The sequence below is a fragment of the Equus quagga genome, chromosome 8 (genome assembly GCF_021613505.1).
Source record: "Equus quagga isolate Etosha38 chromosome 8, UCLA_HA_Equagga_1.0, whole genome shotgun sequence".
In the NCBI taxonomy this organism is placed as follows: domain Eukaryota; kingdom Metazoa; phylum Chordata; class Mammalia; order Perissodactyla; family Equidae; genus Equus; species Equus quagga.
Window position 1 is genome coordinate 62932166 of NC_060274.1, and position 26692 is coordinate 62958857.

General features: G+C 35.4%; 1 long non-coding RNA gene across 1 annotated transcript in view; it reads right to left on the reverse strand.

Moving 5' to 3' along the window:
* Positions 1 to 1879: 1879 nt before the first annotated feature.
* LOC124244148 (uncharacterized) overlaps positions 1880 to 26692 on the reverse strand; it is a 36744-nt gene continuing 11931 nt past the window's right edge. Inside the window, exons 3-4 of the long non-coding RNA XR_006889893.1 lie at positions 8640 to 8785; positions 1880 to 2799 (exon numbers count right to left, since the gene is read on the reverse strand). This is a non-coding gene — a long non-coding RNA (uncharacterized LOC124244148). The remainder of the gene's footprint in view (positions 2800 to 8639; positions 8786 to 26692) is intronic.

The window sequence follows — 26692 nt, forward strand, 5'->3', positions numbered from 1 at the left end:
TCAATCCCCTGTTAAAAGATTTCTGTTTCCACAGCACTTAACAGGATAAAGTCAAAAGGCTGCTGTGTGGTATACGAAACTCTTACCCACAGTGTCCCCTGACAATTTCCTCTCTCTAGCTCTTCTTTCCCATCTCACAGTTTATACCCTTCAGCAAAACCACAGTGAGTAATTTATAAAGCAACTACCAATAAATAATTAAGCAATTTTTATTATAATCAACTCATGACATGCCTCGGGGATGAGTATTTTCATTCATTCTTGAGGCCTGTGCCATGCATTACTATTTTAAAATTAGCTGCTTGGGTAGAGTGCTAGCCTTGCAAGTAAGGCGGAACAGACTAAACAGCCAGCTGTCACCCAGGAGCATCTGTGCAAAAGGTCTCCACATGGCTCAGCAAGACTAGCAGATATATCACTGTATGTCTGGACACATATTAGTATTGCCCACCAGTCAGCCAGTGTGCAGCTACACAGGAGATCTGTATATTTTCCTTTATTAAAAAATGATTGAGACAGTGTCATTTTTTGTCTAGCATCATCTTTCATGTACCTAGCAACACTCTTTTAATATGATGGATATTTGAAAGCTTTATCAGAAAAGGCTGGTTGCCTCAGATCAAGGATTTTATCTAATTTAGTTCTGAAGTTGCTTAAGGCAAATAAGTTGATGTCAGGTTTTTAATTTTAAAGCTACATTCGCATTGCAGATAGACTATTTAACAGTTCACATAATCAATAAAATTACTGCTGAAGCCAAGGATGTGTTAATGAGATACTCTAATATCTGAGTAAGTGGTTTCCTTCTGAAAAGTTGAATCATGTTGACTTGCCTGTTTGTTTGTTAATCACAAGAAATCATCTTCTTTTGATGAAAAAACAGCTAAATGTTTCCACAAGTAGTTGGCTCCTTGCACATGACATTAATTTCCTCTTCGGGACTAACATATCCTGATAAGTGGAAATATTCTACCCCACTCTCCCCACCCTCCCACCATAGAAATGAATGTGCAGATCCAAATTTGTGTAAACTGGTTTAACATGCTAATTCATTACTTGCCAAATGCCAGTGAAGAAATATTTTTAAATGTCTTGAGTATTCTACATACCTACAAATGGGATGACATGAATACTGAACTAATAAAAAGTGAAAACTGCATTTTTAAAATATTTTCTTTTCAGAAAGAAAAGATGAGAGTTTCCATTTTTTATTAGACAGCACAGTTTTATACTATATATTTTTAACAGCTTTATTGAGGTATAATCAGCACCAAGTAAACTGCACATATTTAAAATATAAAACTTGATGTATATATTTGATATATATATACAGACTTTATTGTTTCTTGTTAAAAAAGTTAAAATGAATAAAGAAGAAAACTATCAACTAGATCCATAGTATTATAAATAATCACAATTAAAACTTTAGAACATGCCCTTCCAAGTTTTTAAAAATCTGTTTATATACATGTATGAATAAAATAGATACATGCTTCTACTTCTATCAAATTGTCAACAAACTGCATCTACTGCACATACTTTTCCCTCTTTATAACTAAAGTCTTCATGAACATTTTTCCATGTCATTAAATATCTTCCTAAAGATGATTCTTAATATATATAATGCATATTAATGTTTATCAGTAGTAAAATAATTATAAAATGAATGATGAAGAAAATAATCACCTATAACCATAGAAATGACCATACAAATAACCACTATCACAACTCTGAAATAATTTTAATCTACATATATGAATTACAAATAGAGAGCAGCGTATATACACACACACTTTTATTTTTAGTAAAATAATAATCAAACTACATGTATTATTTTATACCCTAATTTTAAAGGAATTTTAATGAGCATTTTATACGTTTGCAATGTTTCATTTTCAAAAAGTTAAAAAATACAGAAATGAATGAAGAAGGAAATTATCATCAATAACTCTGGTAATACAAATAGTCACTATTAAAACTTTCGAGTAATATCCTTCTGGAGAGAGAGAGAGATAAATCTGGATTATTATTTAAACTCTATTTGTAATCTGAATTTGATATGAACATTTTTCTATGTTATTGAATATCTTTTAAAGAAATAATTTTAAATAACAGAATAGTTCTATACTACAAAGTACTTTTGACAACATTGAGTGTAATAAATTTTTTAAAATATTGTCAATTGTATAGCTGAATTTTTCATCTTAAAAAATGTGCAATCCTTTGATTAGTAATAAGATGAAACTTTCTTTTTCAAATGCTCATAGACTTTTTAAAAAATGTCTCACTTATTTTGTCAGTTGTCTATGCTACAAGTATTTTTCCCAGTTTATCATTTGCTTTTATGGCAATATTCATACACAGAAGTTTTCAACATTTTCCTTTACAATTTTTTCCTTTGCTTTTATGCTAAACCTAAATATTTATTTATATGTTTTTAATTTGTTTCATTTTATATTTTTAATTTTTCGCATCTGGAATTTATTTGGCAAATGATGTGAGGTAACCAAGCATCCTTGCACGTGAATTTGAAATGGCATCTTTATCACATAATAAGTTCTTCTGTATGCATTTGAATTTAAAATTTGTGCCAGTGGAGTGATGAAAGCTGCAGTTCAATCTCCGCGCCTTTGCTCCTTTTGTGTGTGTCTAGTTTAATGTGGCACTGATTTAGGGCGGTGCTTTTTTTAACACCCCATAAAGTCCTGTTATTGAAGACTTACATTTTGATCCATATACACACATATAGTTATTTTTCCTCTTCAGATTTATATTTTCTTTTAAAGCAATACAAGCTTTCTGTGGACAAAAAAAAAAATGTGACTAAATAAAGGTGTAAAGAAGCAACAAAAATTATTTTGCTCCCTCTTAATCTTAGTATTCAACAGCAACCGCTGACCGCGCTTTGGCATATTTAATTCCATGATTTTTTTTCACTTCCCCCCTTTGTCGAGGCTACAAGACAGGTAAATAAAGGTTTTTAAGTGATTTCATAATGATGACTTTTTAATTTTTCCAATGGAGCTCTAAATTGTTTCATAGCAATGAAATTTGTTGTTTTTCTAATGAAGTCTGAAATTTTAAAGAACCTAAACGTACAAACTCATACTCTGGAAACAGAAAACAAATATGTTTTCTTAAATTACTCATTAAAATGGAAATTCTCTATTTCACCAGCGGGTGGCAATCTCAACATATACACGACCTGGTATTTTCAATAGGACTGTTTCATGCAAAGAAGAAAACTATCTAAAATGTCTGACAACCGTAACTCCAGCAGCTGTTTGTTGCCCTTTAGTTGTTGTCATTAAAAAAAGAAAAGGAGAAACCTGCAGGAATAATCACAAGTGAGAACATTGCACAAAATGGAACAAAATTACCTTGGCTTAATGTGGGCTCGGTGAAAATAAAAGCTTTGTGTTAAAATATCATTCCTCGTGTTCTTCCAAAGATCACAGTGTTTTAAATATTTCCAGATAGGACTAAGAGTTTACATCAAACAAATATCCTACGACTACATGAATTACAACTATTGCTAAAAAACAAAACAAAATGAAAGTAATGGAGAATGTAATTGTGATGGGAAAACAGCAAATGTGAATTATCAGCAAAACATCAAAACACGTAGCTTAGCCACCACTAGAGTTACAGGCAGTGGGGCCGGTAGAAGGCTTGCGAGGGCAGGAGAATCCACACAGGGAAGTACTTGCAAATAGCAGTCTGAAATTGCACTTATCTCTGATTTTAGAAACAAAAATGAACATAAAATCAAAGTAATTGGTTTTTTAAGAGTGAAATTCAATAATCCCAAACATCAGATCATGAAAGAAAGCAGTTCTTGGCACTTTCACTGATAGTTTTGATCTACATATTTATATACTCAGTCTCCAAATCAAACATACTATAAATATGGCAATTTCTTTTATTTTGTAGAGAAATCACACTCTTTTTTTTTTCAGGGATAGATTCGCCCTGAGCTAACATCTGTTGCCAATCATCCTCTCTTTTTTCCCTCCCCAAAGCCCCAGTGTGTGGTTGTATATTCTAGCTGTAAGTCCTTCTGGTTCTTCTGTGTGAGCCGTGGCCACAGCATGGCAACTAACAGACAAGTGGTGTGGTTCCATGACTGGGAAACAAACCTGGGCTGCCAAAGCGAAAGTGCCAAACTTTAGCCACTAGGGCATGAGGGCTGGCTCACCATACTCTTTTTTGCACTGGTAACTCAAAATAAACTAAATAGCAAAATTACCTGAGAGAGAGAGGGAATCTTTGAAGTGTGAGGCAGGCTAAAATTGAGAGGAGTCTTAGCAGCAAAGTTGTAGAGTTTTTCTTCAAAACAACTGCATGCGCTGAGACAGATGGGGCTTTGAATCCTCTCTGTCCAACCCAGTCCTCTCTTACCGGCCATGAATCCTAGTCCCTTGGTTATCTGCAATTTTAATTCCAATTTCCCACCTGTTTCTATTCCACAGCTCTGGAACTTCCTAAGCCCAGGGGAGCAGGGCATAGTAAGAGTTTGACTCAGGATTCAGCAGTATTGAGACCCTCTGGCAAAGTGGTAGGCACTCCCTCAAGCTCATAAAGACTGAGGAGCCTCTAGGGACAACTATTTGGGGGAAAACAAAATGGTCAGGGGACCGGGCCGGTGGCACAGCAGTTAAGTGCACATGTTCCGCTTCGTTGGCCTGGGGTTCACTGGTTCGGATCCCGGGTGCAGACACGGCACCACTTGGCGGGCCATGCTGTGGTAGGCATCCCACATATAAAGTAGAGGAAGATGGGCCTGGATGTTAGCTCAGGGTCAGTCTTCCTCAGCAAAAACGAGGAGGATTGGTGGTACATGTTAGCTCAGGGCTAATCTTCCTAAAAAAAAAAAAAAAAAAAAAAACAAGGACAATAAAGCTGACCTAGAAACAAAGCCACAGTAGCTGCAAGAGTAAGGATTCTAAAGTGTGGTGCGTCTGGATGGTAACTACCCTCAGTCCAGGCTCCGGGACTCATATTAAAGCTTGACTGTATCTAGAAATCTAAAAACTGCAAACCTCTCCAACAGCACCTACCACCAAAGAAAGAGACATTCTCATCCCCTGTACCATCCAGTCTTTTCAACCATTTCTCCTGCTTTTCAGACCATCCTTGACCTGCTTCTTGTTGTCAATGTCGTTCTCACAGTGTAGATTCCCATATTCAAACTCAATATTCTAGCACTGAGGAATAAAGCAGGGTTTCTATAAGCTGGACAGTTTTTTTCCATTAACAGAACACAAGATTCCTTTAGCTTTTTTGGTATTGACCTAGAGCTTTGAGTAAATATTTATCATTTACTGTTTAATATGAGCAGCACTAAAATGGGCAGTTCTCCCTCTTAAACCCTATGTGAGCCACATTCAGCAATCTGAGGGGGATTAAAATCACCTCAACAGGTGATGATAGATGAATTAACCCATGATCAAGTGCCAGAACAAGCACTGCAGATTCCAAGAGCGTTAGTAGTTGACAGTCAAGGAGTAGCTACGGCAGACAGGACTTAACAGCTAACATTTATTGCTTATTCGGTGCCGGGCTCTGACCCATGCTCTCTTAGTAGCATGATCTCATTTAATCCTCACATCAACCCTGTGAGTTAGATGCTATTATTATCTCCATTTTAGAAGTGAGGGAACTGAGGCTTAGAGATGTTCAATAGTTTATCCAAAAGGACACATTAGGAATTGGAAAGATCTGGTTCTTGAACCTAGACAGCCTGACTCCGTTCTGCGACGCATTCTCCCTACACAGCTGTGGCATCATCAGTTTCTCAGTCATGCCCAAAAATTCAGAGGTGTCTCATTTAGCTTAGTTCATGGTGGCTGCTTTCTGATCTTCAGGGACTCACACTTCCAGGCTCCCTTTTTTATGTGAAACCAGGTAAGCTGGCCATAATGAAACAGTCTGAAGCTTTGTCACATCTGAGTCCACTGCATTCCTGAGGATCCAGCCCACGTTGGCAGGCTAGGGCTCCGTGAAAATGAGCAGCATGAACATCAAAATAACCCATAATGGAAGATTTATGAAAAGAGCTGATATTTCGATCCATTTTTGATTTGGGAATAGCAACACAGATAATTCAAAACTGTTTACGTCTTTTCACTCAAATAATAAGCTAGACAGAATGCATATTGTGTGCAAGGTGCTGCAATAGATGCTATGCTTATTTACTGCGGGGCTTTGGGAGATGTTTATGGATCTTTAGAAACAGATATACTGCTTACGATTTTTCACTGTGACTTAAGATTTTTATTCTAAGCACACAAGGCTATCGTGAGCAAGGTGAGTATGGAAAGTACTATATACCATCAAAGGGAAATACACCAAAAGGACAAAAACCTCTCCCCAAAATTAGTTGAGACTGTGTACATTAATTGAAAGCCAATAACTCTAGATCTATCATGATCTTACTCACAGCCTCAAGAGGACAGTGCTCTGAATAATGATAAAGTAGAAAGAGTTCCTTCTACACTAATAAAATATTTGGTCTTTCCATACTGTTCTGAGAGGGGGAGCAAATCAAAAACTTTGTCAACAAACATGAATAATTCCTATTAGACTAATGAAAAGTGAAAAAAAGCTACCAAGAAAAAGTAGTTTTATGTCCTTTGTTAAACAACTTAAACATTTACCTAGACAAGTACGTACTATATTTAAGGGGACAAATTCTGCCTCAAAAGGAACCAGCTGGCCATGAAATATAATCTCTTTAGCTGGATGGAGGATAAACAAAGTTTAGTCCTTCGTGCAGAGCATGCAATGAAGATAGAAAGCACACTGCTTGGGATTTGTCCAGAGCAGGTGTCAGCAGCCTCTGTGAGACGGCTGCCAAGTCTTTATTTATTCATTCTCTCATGAGCTGGAGGAGGGAAGGATTCTAGGAGCATCTTCAGGTCACTCACACACACATGCCCAGAAGGGGATGCGCTCTGAGGCGGCTAGGTTAAATCTATACACTGAACAACACCTGGTTTGTGTTAGCCACTCCACCGAAAATGTGGAGGAAGGACACCTCCCCCAAAGAAGCTCCCTTTCCACAGTTGCAGGGACTGCTCCTAGGGCTTCTTTAGAGTCCTCCAGCATTTCCTTTTATCATGCACATACTCTTAAGATAGACCACACCTTATATTACTGCAAAAGCCTTAGTGAAACTGAAAGACAGATAATCCTGGAGCATAGTTACGATCTTATGACCCGAGGGAAGAACAAATCAGTTCTGCGGTTTATCTGGTCCCATGGTGTGAGTGTGGGGGCAGAGTGGCAGGGAAAAGCGAAGAGAGTTGTTGGTTAAAAAAGGAAGTAGCTCCTGATTTTCTTGCTGTTCCATTGTTATCCGTTTAAGATCTCAGAAGAAGGTGTAATACATCAGCTCTGAGGCTAGAATACCATTCTATAAGCACATTTTACATGTATTTATGCTACCAAATGGCTCAGTAAACAGGAAAAATTGGGTTCTGACCAGCAGCAGCACTCCGTATCCAGGATTTATGGGAACAACAAACAATACAGTTTGGTTTACCCTTAGTTTTCTAGCAAACAGAATTTTTTTACTACTGTTCCCTACTCACCAGAACTAAGTGGAGCAATGTAATTATTAAAGCTTTCCGGGTCATCATAATAAATAAAAAGAGTCTAAGGTGCACTTGGATCAATTAAGGAAACATTTACTTTTTCTATTTTACTCCCATATATTTCTTTCCTTTCTTTTTTTTTCAGTTTGATCCTAAATAAATTTTCCTTAGTCTATATATAAGAATAGAATTATTATGTAAGATTGATGACAGAAGACTAATTAGAGACCTTTAAAAATTTTTATAAATTAATAAATTCTGTAATCAAATAGAAACTCACAGCCACCTTCAGACTCTCTACAGTTGGGAGTTTTCAGCCTGTTCTCTCTGTATCTTCCATATCCAATCATATCTTTAAAACATTTTGTGGTTGTTCTTGACTACCCAGTATCCGTCTCCTGATTCTTTAAGTTAAATTGCAGTTTTCCTTAGCAAACTATTTATTCACCCCCAACTCTCAATCTGCGTATTTTGAGTGGCAAACCATCCAGGTCCCTGGCTAGTCAGAGCAACAGATCCCCTAAAGATTGAGTCAAGGACCACATGACTCAAGTTGGTCACATTACAATGGCTCCAAGGATTTGTGCGGAAACTGCTAGAGAAGGCAGTTTCTCTCTTTTCCTCTGGACTTGAACCTTGGAGAAGTTAGGCCAAGAGCTGGCTTGAACTTGAAGCCAACACAGGGGATAACAGACTGGAGAGAGATGGCAAAACTAAGTCCTGATGATATTATTTGAGTCCTGTATTAAACCCCTAGATTTTCTGTTACAAGAGCCAATATATTATTTTTCTTAAGCTATTTGGAGTTAACTTTATTTTCCCATGCAATCAGAGGAGATCTATCTGATACAGAGACCAATTGGGTTGCTTCTTTTTACCATAACCTTTTTGTTTCTACTCTTTAATATAGTATATTAGATATTTAACAAAAATATCATATTTCCTTGACTAAAGCATACTTTTTTCACACTTTGTGTCCAAAGAAACTTTCAGGAGTAAGTTGTGATACAGCTGGCATTGCCTGCCCACAGACAAACTTACCCAAGTAAAGGAGGAATCTTGCCATGGAGTTGTGATCCCGTTTTTGGCATTAGGTGTCCCACACTTTGCAGCTGCTTGTTGACTTAAATTCAGATTCCAATTTTTAACTTAAAATTCTTTCAAAATGATTACATCAAGAAACAGCACTGAAATGAAACAATATTGTGATAAGAAAAGGTAAAGATTACCTGGCAGAATCAGGCAAAGCAACAAACGCAATAGAAATTGCCAGATCTTTTTAATAGATCATCAAATTTTCAAAGCTAGGAGAGATTGGTGCCCCAAAGAGCTATCTGTCAAAATCTTTGGCTGACTTTCAAGAGAAGCCATTTAACTTCCAGAAATACGTAATTCAATTAAAAATAAAAAGAAAGTATGAGTTTAATCAAATAGGAAATGCAGACAAAATCCCAGTGCTCTCCCGTGTTATACTATCAGCATATCGAACCCAAATGTGTTAAAGAAGTTTGTCTTCTAGGAAGTATTTTCCATTTATAGTATATGACTGCCCATGGGAGAGAATGATTCGAAGAGCCCTAAGACTCCAAATATGGAGAAGAGTTAGATTGAATCTTTATGAAAAGAAAGATAAAATGTAATTGTTTACATAAATTTATTAACATACAGGTACTAAATTTTATTTATAGATTCTGGTTTCAAGATGCAGACTAACACATGCTGATATCACTTCCTCACACATAAAACCAGAGAAAGAAAGAAAGAAAGAAAGAAAGAAAGAAAGAAAGAAAGAAAGAAAGAAAGAAAGAAAGGAAGAAAGGAAGGGAGGAAGGAAGGAAGGAAGAAAAAGAAGGAAGGAAGGAAGGGTCTTGAGAGAAAGGAAACTTTTGGTGGGCATGAAACAGTGAGGTGTCATTGAATGAAAGACTGACAGCCATAGCAGTGAGCCAAAATCACAGCCATAAGATTAAGAGTCATCCACTGTGTTGGAAGCTATCATAATTGGGGGTCATTATTGAAAGGAAATCTTTGGGGCCTTTACATCTGGAGCATGTCACAGCTGCTGTGCTAAGAAGTCAGGACACGCATCCTGAAAGAAAATCCTGCCCTTGCTATAGCCACATCATGTTGTATCAGGAGAACTACGTCATCCCCACTGGGCGTCAATTAGGATACCATGCAGGAGACTGCCACAGCCCAGCATATATGCAGGGGAATTCTGTTACAGAAGATGAATGTCTAAATAAGATTTACTAATCCCACGGCAATACCATAAAAGATTGTCAACAAACTCAGGCCCTCAATTCACAAGAAAGAACTTACACCTGAGGAACTGAGTTAATAGAAGTGTCTTCAAAGAATATTTAATTCTGTAGGAGAGATAAAGCAGGGAACTTAATCAAATACATAAAAACAAGAACAAGTGGCTATGAAACAAGAATAAGTAGTAATAAAAATAACCAGTTAAAGCTTTTAAAAATGAAAGATACACTCATTAAAATATAGAACTTAATAAATAGACTGAAAAATATATTGGATCTACTGCAGAGTAAATTGGTGAGCTGGAATACATTGCTGAGGAATTTTTTCAGAACGTAAAACAGTGGTAATGAGGTGTAAACTCTAGAGAGAATTCTAAGAGACATAGCAAATAGATTCAGCAGTTCTAATGTCTGACTTAAAGAATTCCCATAAGAGAATAAGAAAGACAAAAAAAAATAGCTATGGTTGGAGAAATAAAGGCAAAGAATTTCTAAGAATTAAATGACAAGATTCCTTTGTTGAAAGAGCTCGCCAAGTGCTAACAGAAAAATCATTCAATGAGAAAAAATCCAAGTCTAGAAACATCAGAGTAAAATTTCAGACATGAAGGATAAGAAGAAAACCCTTCTATTTCTCCTCCTCTTCAGTGTCATTGAACAATGGACACAAGTGAGTGCCCAGATTTTAGTTTCAAAATTCTATCTTCCTTTAAAAGGAACTCAAGATCCTTGAGGAAATAACTGAATTCAGGATGGGAGCAAGAAAGTGTGCAAGATGACCCTGGAATATCTTGGTGTGCCAGAATGTAAGAAGGTACTTAAAGAATAACTGGGCATGTCACAATGTCACAGAAGCCAGCTTTGAAGGACTCCCCCCTGGCCAAATCTTGAACAATTTAAACATTAAAATAACGATAGGAATTGATTACAACCCAGTGAACAAAATAGAAATTCCTGTGTTGATACAGACATACATATAAGGGTGCTGAAAGCAAGCTCTTCCTTAGTAGAAATCCTGTTAACCAATGCTGAAAGACGGAAATAGAAAATTACCCTATAGAAACCATTATAGAAGTAACTGATCTAGATGGGCATAGTCAAGAGATGCTAAGTCTCCTGAGTTTGATGAACAGGCTATCAGTATAATCTAATATCTTCTTCCAATATACCTAACAATTACAAAGGAGAAAATGATGACATTATAATGGAGAAATCTTGTGGAAACCAACATGATCAAGGTCAGCATCATCAGAAGAGGGTCAGGTAGACACTATGTACCTCCAGATATTAGAAACTGAGAAGAGCACAGCATCATTTCTGTGGTATTCCTACCCAGTATGCTAGGTGTAAGTCTGAACACAAAGAAACATCAATTAGACCAGGAAGGACATCCTAAAAACAAATGTCCTATATTCTTTCAAACTCTCAAGATCATAAAAGACAGAGACAGACTGAGGAATTGCTTCAGACTGAAGGAGACTAAAATCACATGACAATTAAATACATCTTATCCTGAACAATAAAGGGGGAAAAATGCAAATACATATACACATTGTTGGGATATTTGACAAAATCTGAATGGACTCTGTGGATTGGATTGTAATCTTACCTCAGTGTCAATTTGAGTTTAACATTATCTGAATATTAAAAGAATATAACTTTGAAAACAGAAATCTGTATTCAGCCAAATTTATACCAAAAAGTGAAATGAGGCACTTCTGTACATAGAACTCAGTTTACCGTTCATTGGCCGTCCTTGAAATAATTGCTAATAGCAAAACACCAAACAACCCCAAATAGATTAGAAGGAATTAGTGATATGTGAGAAGCATAGAGGGCTAGTAAATCATCATGGTTATATCCATACAAGTAAAGATTTTTTTTTTTTTTTGAGGAAGATCAACCCTGAGCTAACATCTGCTCTTTTTGCTGAGGAAGACTGGCCCTGAGCAAACATCCGTGCCCATCTTCCTCTATTTCATATGTGGGACACCTGCCACAGCATGGCTGGATAAGCAGTGTGTAGGTCCACACCTGGGAATCTAAACTGGCAAACCCCAGGCTGCTGAGGCGGAACATGTGAACTTAATCTCTGTGCCACAGGGCTGGCCCCCAAGTAATGATTATTTTTAAAACTTGACTTCAATGAAAAACTGGAACTACAATCGCAAATGATAGAAAAATTAGTCTTAGTGAGGCAGTAGTTAGGGACTACAGGTGAGTAAAAAAGAAAAGAAAAAGGATGCAACAACCCTAGATTCTCGTCTTTTAAGCAGTAAGGGGGAAATTGAGACACTAAGTAACTTCATAAAATATAAGTTTAAGTATATGCTAAAAATGTGAGGATAACAGAGAAAAATGGAAGCATCAATCTATAGTTTTTAAAAAGTTAAAAACATGACTCACAGGGGCTGGCCCCGTGGCGGAGTGGTTAAGTTCACGCGCTCCGCTGCAGGCGGCCCAGTGTTTCGTTGGTTCGAATCCTGGGCGCCGACATGGCACTGCTCATCAAACCACGCTGAGGCGGCATCCCACGTGCCACAACTAGAAGGACCCACAACGAAGAATATACAACTATGTACCGCGGGGCTTTGAGGAGGAAAAAAAAAAATTCTTTACAAAAAAAAAACGTGACTCAGAAATACAGAAAGAACATAAACATTTATAAACTTTTATTTTTAAACATTTTGAAAATGTTAGAATAAAATCGATCCGTTGGATACTATTAAGAAAAATTATCCAAAACTTGGAAATAAGGTAGCACATCCTTTCAGTGTCAACAAAGAGCCAAGATCTACCCAGGGATAATTTAAATCAGGGCTCTGCAAGCTTTTTCTGTAAAGGACCACAGAGTATATATTCTTGATGTTACAGGTCACCGGGTCCCTGTCACAACTATTCAACCCTGCTGTTGTCACACAAAACCAGCCATAGATAACAAACTAATAGGAATGGTTGAATTTGGCCCATAGTGGGTCAGATTGCCCTGCAGGCTGTAGTTTATCAAACCCCAATAGAGAGAAATATACTTTGTTTGATTCACTGTTTATTACTGATTAAAGGTCCCAGACTGTGTGAGTTTACATATTTAGTGAATTTACAAATGCATATTTAATTTACATATTAACTTGCACTTTTTTTTCCAGTGGAAATGTAAATAATTTTTGTTAGAAAATATAACCTCAAAGTTATGGTTTATTGCCCTGTAGAACATTAACCAGTTTGCTATTTCACCCAGAAGGTTTATTCTAATAACATTTAATTAAATAGGTATAAATACATAGCTCCTTAAAAGTTCTCTGAACTTGTCTTAATATCTTACTGGTTCCCTCATTAATAAATAAGTTGAATAAAATCTTTGACAAGTAACCATTTTTTATGAGAGTCACGATTTTACGTTTTTGAAAAGTATACTTTAGTAATACAAAGTATACTACGGGGCAAAAAAAAAATGGGGATTAGTTAAATAAAATATCTAAATGTAAAAAAAAAAATGGGGAGAGTTATCATTTATAATAGACACAAATCTATAAATTAACATGTAACTTCAAAGTGTCCAGACTCTAGTCAAATAGTAAAGAGCAAAGTTAAGCACTGGTACATTTCCCTAGATTATAAAGCAATCTATGGATCGTCCTTTGTGTCCCCTCGTATGACATGAAAGGATATACTTTATTCTGCCTTATTTCGAAGTTTGGGGGAAAAATTTAACAGGAAGAAAAAATGGAAAACCCCTTATTTAATGTAACATAAAAGAAAATCAGGGGAAAAAAATGAGACATAATAAATTGAAAATTCAAGATGAGAGCAGAAATAATTCTAAACATATCAGTAATTACAATAATATGAATGGACTAAATTCTCAAAATAAATTTAAACTAAGCCTTTATTTAAAAATTTAGTGTTATAGACATAAGACACACCTTAAACAAAATGACATGGGGGCAGGTTTTAAAAAGTAGGAAAAAACATACCAGGCAAATTCTACCAGGCACTATCAAGACACTTGATAGTGTCAGATAAAAAAAGAATTTAAGGCAAAAGTCATTAGAAATGAGGGAATGACTTCAGTCATATAAAAAGCCATAAAATGTTAATCACCAATCAATATAACATTTATCAGAAAGAAAAAAATATTCAGAACTCCAAAGAGAAACTATAATTATACAATTATAGTAGGAATCTTTAAGATGCCTCTCAGATAGCAAAAGATCAATCAGATTCAAAATAAGTGTGGACAATGTGTAAATAACACAACATTTGTTAATAGATATAAATATATACATGTTTCTATGTATATACTTATACACATACATACACACACACTAGTGTATGTGTAGATATGTATACATATATATATGAATACATACACATGCACTCTCAGAGAATAAACATTCTTTTCTAATATAAATAAGAAATTTACAATAAATAACCATGTGCTGCCCACAAAGGAAGTTTCAACCAAATACAAAAAAAATGATACTATGCACACCATGTTCATTGCCCACAACACAATGAAATTAGATATATACAACTAAGATAGCAAAAAAAAGGTAAAAACATATGAAATAACCATAAATAGAACATTTATTTTTTTGGCTTTCAAAACCATCATTACATGGATAGTGCATTTTATAATTGATGGCACTTAAAATTGAGGAAATGTAAGTCCAAATCTCTTACTCGCAATTGCAACACCCAGGAAGCTCTGAAAATCTAAAGTAACTTTTAAATTCATTCACCAACAAAATATGATCTCATCTGAAATCATTCAGTAGCAAAAGCTCTTCTGAATTGACAAGAAGCCTTTGAAAGACTTTATTCCACAGAGTGTGAATATTCATATGTTGGTGGCAAAAATAATTAACATTTTTAAGTAAGCAGTGCTATCCTAGGCCCCTCTAGAAGAAGTTATATGATAACATGGTATATGAATTTATGTTATTATTCTGAAATGTAAAAATTTTTGAACTCCAAAACACACACCAGACCTCAAGTAGTTTCTACAGGGATTGTAGACCTGTACAGTATTTCTCCCACATTCTGAACCTAAGAGTAAAGAGTAATGAGGCAAGCTTTTCAGCTCCAATGTCTTTTTTCTACCTCCTAAAGCTTCCCAATCAAGTATTTTTCTGCAGAATTCCAATTTTATGACTACCATAAAATGCAAACAAACTATTTAATTGTTTCTTTTCTTTCATGCAGAGAATAATGGAATGCAAATATTTTCCCTTGCATATGGGCAGGGTTTGAATATTAAGAAAAAGAACTAATATTTTGGTTGTTAATGATTCAGCCATTAAGGGTAAGGAGACACCAAAGTATATTGTGGGGGAAAAAACAAGAGAACTAAATTTGAGGAAGAGAAAGTACCTGTGATGGAAGTCTGGATAGAAAGGAGTGGATTATCCCAACACCTTCCCCCCATCCCTGGCTAAAAGGAAGTTGGAAAGAGATGAGTAAATGAAAGGTGGGAACAGAAGGCACCCAGGAGCTTTGGAGCCCAAGAAGAGAGCTTGCTGTCTGAGACAAAATAAGCGGGTAGACCTAGTTAAGAACCACTGCCAAGAGCACTATTTCAGGGCCCAGATGGTGAAGGGTAGATGAGTACGCAGGAGCCTTGAGTGAGAGTGTTACTACCCCAGTTGATTTGCACTTTCAGAACGAGAAAGGGCTTAATTAGAACCCTGTACTTCGCTATTGATTTGAGCAGTGATGATGCCTTGTGGGTTATAGAGCTTCTGAAGCCCTGTCTGAATAACCCATGGAGGAAATCTCCCTCCTGATGGTGATACTTCAGGACCCTAAACCCAAGACAGAAGAGGTGAAATCCTGGACAACTAGTGTGGTAGTCATGATGGGGAAACCACTCCTTGCATTTCTGCTTCAGGGGAAGGGGTAGAGAACTGAAGAAGATTTTATTTCATAAGTGGCCTAAGAGACTGTCTTATGTCAGAATGATTTGCGAACATATAATAATTCATGCCCCTAGTATTCCAACACCTCTTATATTGATAGTTGCTATCAGAAGTGTGGGTAGTTTTAGTTTAGGAACCAATCTACAGACTTTGAAATAAAAAGTGGAACAGCATATCACATTAAAAATGACTACAGCATATGTAACAGATTTAATATAAAAACAGGTTTCGTATAGGCACTACTAAAACAAACAAACTACAACAACAAACCTTGGAGCAACCTCTATGATCTTCTAGCCCTATTTCCTACGTTGAGTGGGCTTATATCTTAAGCCTGGAGAGGAAGGAAGCACTTTCACGGACCATCATTCCACCCATTCAAATCTGCCTTAATTCCATCCACACCTGAATTCATCCCTTCCTTAAGAGTTTCCATAAGTGACTGAGCCCCAGGAAGCATTATGTTAGATGATAATTTTCAAAAGAAGATAAAATCATGACTCTCATACAAATGTAAAATTAACACATGTCAAAGATGTTATTTATCCCATTAATTAAATGAGGGGCCTATTTCAATGGGTTCACAAGGAGACCTCAAGGAAGACACACTTATGAAACTGGAAAATTGAGATGAATTTGCGAAATTCACTTTTCTACAGAAGGGAAAATGTTTTCCCTCCATTAGATAGAATTTCTTTGCATGTCTATAGACAAGAATTATTTGCATTGCTGTCCATTTTCTACAACTTAACTTTACTCTGTGCAGAGTAGTAAAACAGCTCAGTCAGAGACAAAGTTGCATATCCCTAAGGGTTCAGATAATCCCCAAAGGCTCTAGCATTGCATTAAATATATAGACAGTAATCTCCTTTGCTTATTCTAAAGTCTTAAATTTCCCAGTCCAAATATTACTTGAATACAATTTTTAAACTGTCACAGCTCTTTCTGCAATTCTATAAGTCAAGTTGAAGGGTCTGTTTTAGAGGAAATGTTTATCATTCATGTGGATTATAATAAAATGTCAAGGCTTTTGATAATTGTCAAAGTATCAATGACAGTGAGTAGGCAGAAATGCTAAGTTCCTGTTCTGATACTTAGTAGATATAGTTTGCAAAAACTTAGGCAAAGCTAAAGACAGAGAGAAATATTTTGTCAATCATTACATTAAAAATAATGCTCAGTGGAAGAAACACCTTGATGGTCATCAACAGCAATGTCAATAAATATTTTTCTACGTGCTGCAATGTTTCTGGGTAGAACTAAGATCAACAAAGTATTTGGTTAATTCTCAAGAAAACTTACTGAGAAAAAAATGTGGCAAGGAGTTCAAACTCTATTAGAGATGTTTTAAAGAGACCTGGGCCACACAAATTGTCATTCTTGAAATATTTTTTGCATTCTAAGACAAACAAAAATATAGTGAATCAAATGCCAAAGGTAACTGACATATTAACTATAGACAAAATACTGGCACAATAAAGTTTTCCTTTAATATATTACATATCACATATGCTGAGGTCTTTTATATATAGCACAAAGAAACCCAGCCTGCTTTTACAATTTCAAATTATCACATCTTTGTGTAAATTTTATAGCACTGATATATAATTTTGGGGGGTTCTCCTTGGGATTTATTTGATCCCGAGTCTTTTGGTCACAAATAAAACACTAAATTATAATACCAGGAAAGTATCTGGTTTTTTTAAAAAAATATTACTTGTTGATATGAGAGAATTACATTACAGTGAAACGTAGGGATTTCTTTGTATATTTTTCCAAAGAAAGCTGGGGAAACTGCTTCCAACTATTACATAAAAGCATATATCAGAATAATCCTTTTGCCAAAATCAACCATAAAATGCATGAAACAACATTTTGACATCAGGGAGTCCTGACGGCAGGCAGGACCTGAGAAACAGCAGCCCTGGAGAGAAGGTAAGCACACTGAGGGGAGCCTCTGCGCTGCGTTTTCCCACAAGGCACCTGCAGATTTGCCGCAGAGAGAAACAGAAGCTAGACAGAAAGACGAACTTGGTTGGCAGCACTCTTACTGGGCTGAAGAGAGAGAATTTGGAGTTGAGGGCAGCCAAAGGGGTTAAGACTTGAGGAAGAAGGGAAAAAGCATAAAAATGAGCCTGAAATTCTGCATGCAATTTCCCTGCAAAGAGTTTGCCATCTCCAAAACTGCGCATACACAAAGCAACACTCCTGGAAAACTAGCCAAAGGTAGTGATAATAATAAAGAGATAGGCAAAGATTTGGCAGTATGGTCTTGAGGATGGGTGGATTATAATTCAGCGCTCACTAGAGTAGAGGGGATGTAAGGAACACCTCATGATTCCACTTAAGACCATTGAAAGGCTATACCCTAGAAATAAGAGCTATGCTCTAGGAATGAAGGCAAATTAGAACTAGACGAGTCCCATCAAAGTAAAGACTCCACTCTTGACTAATCAGGATGATCTGCCATATCACTACCTTCCTGTCAAAATGAAATTAAATTGTCTTTAGGGAATGGCATCATCATCTAGGACCTCTACAATTTTTCATTCAGGATGTGCAATAGTCCATCAAATATTACTAGAGAAAACAAGAAATTGGAACATATAACAAAAAAGTTAGGAAAAACTTGAGAATAGAAATAGAACTAAATGGGGGACGGCCCGGTGGCTCAGCGATTAAGTTCGCATGTTTAGCTTTGAAAGCCCGGGATTCGCTGGCTCGGATCCCGGGTGCAGACATGGCACCACTTGTCAAGCCAATGCTGTGGTAGGCGTCCCACATATAAAAAAAGTAGAGGGAGGTGGGCATGGATGTTAGCTCAGGGACAATCTTCCTCAGTGAAAAGAGGTGGATTGGCAGCAGTCAGCTCAGGGCTAATCTTCCTCAAAAAAATAAATAAATAAAAAGTAAAGTAGAGGAAGATGGGCATGGATATTAGCGCAGGGCCAGTCTTCCTCAGCAAAAAGAGGAGGATTGGCAGCAGATGTTTGCTCAGGGCTGATCTTTCTCAAAAAAAAAAAAAGAAAAAGAAAAAGAAAAAGAAATAGAACTAAAGGTAACCCAAATATTGGAGTTATGATTAGAGACTTTAAAATAACAATGTTTAATATATTCATCAAAATAGAGAAAATAATGGAGCATTTATAAGAAAACAGGAATCTACTAAAAAGAATGAAGTAGAAAGTGTATAGTTGAAAAAACAATAATTGAAATTATGAATCCAATACGTGACTTTAAAAGATAAGACAAAAACAAAGTTTAGTAAACTGGAAGAGAGAAACTAGAAAACATCCACATGGAAAGTCAGAAAGAAAATTCAATGGGGACAATTCGATGGGAAAAGAATAGTCATTTTAAAAGTGGTACCTCATAGCCACATGCAAAAGAATAAAGTTGAACCTCTAACTCAAAATTTACTCAAAGTGGATTGCAGCCCTAAATCTAAAGCTAAAGCTACAAAACTTTAGAGGGAAACATAGGTGTAAATCTTCCAGATCTTAGATTTGTCAATGATTTCTAGATATCCTACCAAAAGTACAAGAGACAAAAGGAAAAAAATAGATAAATTGGATTTTATCAAATTATAATGTTTGCACTTCAAAGAACATCATCAAGAAAATGAAAAAAACAACTCACAGAATGGGAGAAAAAATTAGCATCATGTATCTCATAAGGGACACATCCAGAATATATATAAATAACATTTACAAGTTAAGAATAAAAAGACAAATAACCCAATTTAAAAATGGGCAAATGATTTCAATAGATACAGCTCCAAAGGAAATATACAAATGACTGATAAGCACCTGATGCTCAAAATCATCACTCAAATGCAAATCAAAATCACAATGAGAAACCATCTCCTAGCCGTTAATATCACTAAAATAAAAAGACAGACTATAACTTGTTTTGGTGAGTATGTGGAGAAATTGGAACCCTCATACATTTCTGGTGACATTATAAAATTTTGCAACCACTTTCGGAAAAAAGTTTGGCAGTTCCTCAAAAAGTTAAACTTGGTACTAAATATATGACCCAGTAATTCCACTCCTAGGTATACATATCCAAGAGAATTGAAAACATATGTCCACAGCAAAATGTGTACATGAACGATCATAGCAGCATTATTCATAACTGCCAAAAAGTAGAAACTCCCAATGTCCACCAACTGATGTGTCAATATAAAAGATGGTATATCTATACAATAGAAGAGCATTTGGTTAAAAAGAAATGAATTACTTCTACATGCTACACATGGATAAATTTTGAAAATACCATGCTGGGTGAAAGAAGCCACACATTGGTCATATTTTGTGTGATTCTATGTATACTAAATTTTGAAAGTTGGCAAAATCAAAGTGACAGAAAGTAGATTATCAGTTACCAAGGGCTGGGGAGGAAATGAAACATAGACTGACTGATAATGGGTACAGAGTTTCTTTCAGGGGTCGTGAAAATATTCTAAATTTAGACAATATTTAAAAGTCTGTAAATATAATAAAATTAGTATATTTACAACTCTGTGAATATAATAAAAACTGCTGAATTGTCATACTTTAAAAGGGTGAATTTTGTGGTATATGAATTATATCTCAATAAAGCTACTGTAAACTTAATTAAATTAAAATTCAAAAATAAAAACAAAAATGAGAGAATTCAATGTAGATATTAGCTAAAAGAAATACTAGCAAGTGTTTTTCGATTAGGAAGAAAGTGATCCATATAGAAGTTTTGTGATATAGGAATTAAGGAAAAGCACCAAAAGTTCCGAATGTAAGTAAATCTAAAGTAACATTTGTTGATTTTTTGAATTTTGTAAATAATTTACAAGTTACTTATTAGAGTTTAAGGAATTTTTCATTTTGTGTAATTACATATAATTGTTGTCCTTAAATTACAACTACACATTGATGTTTATCATACTTTTTTTTTAGCATTCTATTTATTTTTTTGTTAAGGTAACATTGGTTTATAACATTACATAAATTTCAAGCATACATCATTATATTTCAGTTTCTGTGTGGGCTACATCATGTTCACCACCCTAAGACTAATTACCATCCATCATCATACACAAGTGCTTATTACCCCTTTCACCCTCCTCCCTCCCCATCTGCCCCTCTGGAAACCACCAATCTAATCTCTATATCTATGTGTTTGTTTGTTGCTGTTGTTTCTTTATCTTCCACTTATGAGTGAAGTCACACCATATTTGACTTTCTCCATCTGACATATGTCACTTAGCGTGATACCCTCAAGGTCCATTCATGTTGTGACAAATGGCAAGATTTCATCTTTTTTTATGGCTGAGTAGTATTCTATTGTGTATATATACCACATCTTCTTTATCCATTCATCCACTGATGGGCATTTAGGTTGTTTCCAAGTCTTGGCTATTGTTAATAATGCTGCAATGAACATAGGGGTGCAAATACCTTTTCAACGTAGTGTTTTCATGTTCTTTGGATAAATACCCAAAAGTGGAATAGCTGGATCATATGGTAGTTCTACTTGTATCTTCTTGAGGAATCTTCATACTGTTTTCCCTAGTGGCTGTACCAGTTTACATTCCCACCAGCAGTGTATGAGAGTTCCTTTTTCTCCACACCCTCTCCAACACTTGTTATCTCTTGTGTCTTTAATAGTAGCCATTCTGATGGCTGTGAGGTGATATCTCACTGTAGTTTTGATTTACACTTCCCTAATAATTAGTAATACTGAACATCTTTTCATGTGCCTGTTGGCCATCTGTATATCTTCTTTGGCAAAATGTCTGTTTGGATCCTTTGCCCATTTTTTAATTGGGTTGTTTGTTTTGTTGTTGTTGAGTTGCATAAGTTTTTTTATACATTTTGGATATTAACCCTTATCACATATGTGATTTGCAAAAAGTATTTTCTGTGATTTAAAATATATGGAAATTAATAGATATCACAGCAACAGCACAAAAGGTGAGAGTTAATAGAATCAGAATGTTTGTGAGATCCTTGCATCGTCCAGAAAGTAGGAAAAGTACTAATTCAAGGTAAATTCTAACTTAATGTAGACAGTAATAATTCAAGGGTGCATGTTATAATCTATAATTAACCACAAAAGAATATTTTTAAATGTTTTACTACCAAGCTAATAAAAGCAGAAAGAGAATAACAAAATATACTTACTAATTCAAATAAAGTTAGGAAAGGAGGAAAAGAGGGAGACAAAGGCAAGAGGAAGTAAATTAAAATCAAGCCTAATATAGTAAATGTAAACACAAATATAATAGTAATTATATTAAATATAAATGGGCTATATACTCCAATGAAAGGACAAAATTATTCAAAACAGATTTTTTAAAATCTGTGTATTGCTTACTAGACACCCTCCTTAAATATAGAGAAACAAAATTTGAAAGAAATATATGGAAAAAGAGTGATATGCAAACACTAACCAAAAGAGAAGTATAGTAGCTATACTAAAATCAAATAAAGTAAACTTTAAGGAAAAAATAAGAAGAAATTAAAAAAGACATGGAAATGTAATTTAAAGAAATAGTCAATTCAAGGGGGCCAGCTCAGTGGCATAGTGGTTAAGTTCGCATGCTCTGCTTAGGCAGCCCAGGGTTCACCACTTTGGATCCCAGGTGTGGACCTACACACTGCTCATCAAGCCATGCTGCAGCAGCATCCCATATACAAAATAGAGGGAGATGGGCACAGATGTTAGCTCAGGGCAAGCCTTCCTCAGCAAAAAATGGAAGACTGGCAATGGCTGTTAGATCAGGGCCAATCTTTCTCACAAAAGAAAAAGGGGCCAGCCCAGTGGCATAGTGGTTAAGTCTGCGTGATCTGCTTCAGTGGCCCGGGGTTCACAGGTTTGGATCCCAGGTGTGGATCTGCACGCCACTCATCAAGCCATGCTGTGGCAGCATCCCACATAAAAACAAAAGAAAAGTAGAGGAAGATTGGCATGGATGTTAGTTCAGAGCCAATCTTTTCCACCAAAAAAAATAAAATAAAATAAATAAAAATAGTCAATTCAAAACTGGACTATAATAATCTATATTTGCATGCACCTAGTAACAGAGTGTCAAAGTATGTAAATCAATAACTGAAAGAGCTAAAAGGAGAAACAGATAATCCACAATAATAGTTGGACATGTTAACAAAATTTAGTAATAATGACAGCAGACAAAGATATTAATAAGGATATAGAAGAATTGAATAACACAGTTACCACACTTGACCTAATTGAACTAAATAGAAAACTCCATCTAACACAACAGGATTCACATTCTTTTCAGGTGTGTATGAATCATTTATCAAAATAGACCATATGATCTCACATAAATTTGAAAGGATTGAATCAGAATAAATTATTTGACTAATATGTCATTAAGCTAGAAATCAATATACGTGGGATGCCATCACAGCATGGCTTGATGAGCAGTGTGTAGGTCCACGCCCAGGATCTGAACCAGTGAACCCCAGGCCACTGAAGTGAAGCACACAAACTTAACCACTACACCACTGGGCCAGCTCCTTAATGCATATTTTTAATCTCTGACTCTCAACTCATGCATGTGTCAGAAAAATTCAGACAAAGATGTAAGAACTTAACTATGATTTTAGCTGCCACACAAGAGACAGAGTTTAAAGTTTGAGTTCCAATCAAGTTTATTTCCTACTAAAATAAACAAAAAAGTCAGAACTTTTAGAAGACTATAACAGAATGTACAACATAACACTGACAATGTCCAGGATACTATATATATATATTAAAATGTTAAAAGCAGTCAGGAAAAAAATGACATTATTACACAGGGGAACAGTGGTTCAAATGATCACAGACTTTCCATCTGAAACTATGGAGGCCAGAATTTCATGAAACAACATCTTCAAGATGTTGAAAGAAAAAAAGTGCCAACCCAGAATTCCATATGCAGCAAATCTACCTTGCAAGAACGAAGGTGAAATAATGCCTTCAAATTTTAAAAAACTAAGAAAATTTGTCAGCTAGTAAATCTGCTGAAATGCTAAATAAAATTCTTCAGGTTAAAGGGAAATGATTTCAGATGAAACCTCAGATCTTCAGGAAGGAATGAAAATACTTGGAAATGTAAATATCTCAGCTAATACAACATATATTTTCCCACTTAATCTCTTTAAAATACTTCTAGGCATTTAGGTTAAAAATTATAAAGTTTTCTTGCGGGACCTATAATGTATGTAGATGTGAACAAATGTGTAAATTACTATTTAAAGAATTGATTGGGAAGTAATAGACCTATATGGTTGAAAGGTTTTTACATTTTATATGAACTAGCACATTATTAACTCTAAACTGAGGTAAAAAGTTAAAGATATATATATTAACCCCCAGAGCAACCACTTTCCCTGGGATCATAGTCTCCTAAAAAGCTTTTATTCATCTTTCATCCTGAATCATTAACCACAAAGTAACGAATCTAATGAAACTGAATAAATATAATGACACAATGTTTGTTGAGATGTTTTTAATTAACCCCCTTTAACTGGCACTTGCTCACAGCTGAGTTATGATTCTACTCTTGGTAAAATGACATATAGTAAAGACATAATAAATGCTAACTATTATTATTATTAGTGTTCTTAATGATGTTTTTAGAACACAATAATGTCATGGGTCACAATTTTTGAATCATTAAAGAAGAATCAATTCACACATAAGGGCACAGGTTTTCGAGCGCCCAGACTTGGGTTTGAGTTTCACTGACTATCTACATGAACTCTCGATTTATTTGTGTGTAAAATGAGAGGATTATAAAATTCACTTTACTGGGATATTTTGAAAATTAAATGAAAATTCATGTAAACTACTTAGTACAGTATTTGGCACAAAGAATGTGCTCAAAAATTATAGGCTATACTTAGTAAAGGAGTCTTCGGGTTGACAATACTTGATACATATTCTAAAAATTTATAATCCATGGATAATCACATATATCAACTCTGTACTAATCATAAGATCTGATTAACCAGAACATCCATTCACCAACCTTGGTGGATCACCATGTTATATAATCCCATTGTGTTATGAAGCATCCAGATTTTCAAACTGTTTGTTTTGTGTCCACAAATAAAAAACAAGATGGCTCTACTACCCTATCAGATGAAATAACAGCAACACAGATCAACAATCTCTTTGCAAATCTCTTGAGACCTGACATCTTTTGGAGTTCAGAATGTCTTGGATGGAAGAAAGTTGTAGATATCTCATATATCAACCCTAGGGAGGTCTGATAGTAGCTCTTAATCAAACACATAATAAGTCTTCAAGCATACATGTGAATATTGACACAAAGTAGAATAAACAAAGTCTTAAATTGTCCCAGATTAGTTCATGTCAGATCTTACCACTTAATGAGTTCACTACAATATGTGCCATCCTTTTTCCAGCTTTTAAATTTTAGAATTGCAAATAGGGGATTGTGGACCTGTGATAGCAAACACCTAAATTGCATTTATCATGCACCAGGCGTGGTGCAGATGCTTTACCTATCAACATATTTGATCCACAATAAGTCTAGCAAGTAGACACTATGATTAGCCTCATTTTACTATTGAGGAAACTGAGGCACAAAGAGGCTAAGTAATTCACCAAAAGTTACATAGCTAATAAGATGTAGGATCAAGATTCTGTTCCAGAGCTTCTTCCTTAACTACCTTGCTATGCTAGCTCTCTGAAATCTAATTTATGTCCTAATTTTCTGTAAAGCAACACATTTAAAGTTCATCCTAAGTAACAATTTCTAGATTCAGCTGGATATCAGTCAGTTTCTGGCCAAAGGGACCATCTGAACTATAGAAAAACTCCCTGCTCTGTGTGCACTCTGACACTGTGAACAGAAATAGAAAACCTTACTCAAATTACCAATATGTACAATATCCACCAACATGTACCAATAAACACATTTTTTTGTCTCTGCCATCCAGTGAAAGAAATAACAGGGAGTGAGAAATTGGTTGGGGAGGCAAGCAGAAGGGAAAATAACGTGTGAAAATCAATAGACTCCCAAGCGGGTAGCCTTTTGTCATTCCCATGTGTTCATCGTGTCTCCTGAGACAATGAGGTGGCAAGTTGTCTGGGCTTGACTAGAAGTCACATTGCATTGGGTCTCTGAGATCTCCTCTTGAGGAATTATATAAAAGTCACATTAGAATGCTGATTATTGATTTAGAACATTTCTCACCTCTGATTCACTCAGTGTATTAAATACAACTTGAAACACTTTACCAGAATTTTCTATAACTTAAATTCAACCACAAACATACAATGGCTTCTTTGAGGCCTCTATATTAAATGCAGCAAATTATTACCTTGTATTTGAAAATCAAGTGATCAACTTTTTCCAAATTAGATTTCTTTATAGTATACAGTAACCATACTCTGTCCAAATATCTTCTGTGTGGGTGATTGGCTTTGCAGTCTAGGATATTACTGTTGAAAACGTATTTTTTTTAAATAAGATGTTTTCATTGTTAGTCAAAGAACAAGGCATTCTTTGTGTCCCTTGCCATCCCGGATATAGTCAAATCTAAGCTGTCTCTGTAAGGTTGAAAATCATTTTAATTATATGTCTATATTCCTGTTGGAAAACAATCTACCTTATTTAATACTCTTGTTTTCCTATTCTCATTTCATGCCCTAGGCCCCCAGGCAATCACAGCATTGGCTCTTACATTTGAAAAACAAGTTTAGTAAGATTAGATTTGATTCTCCTTGGTGGAAATGTTGGTTCACTGTAATATTGTATTTATGTTATTCAGAGCACATAAAGAAAGTAAAGAAGCCTAAGAAACAAAGGCTCCAAGAAGTTACTTAATTCTAAACAAATGAAAAAGCTAAGTTAGCCAGACGCATATTGAAAGATCTAAAAAACAAAGGAGAATAT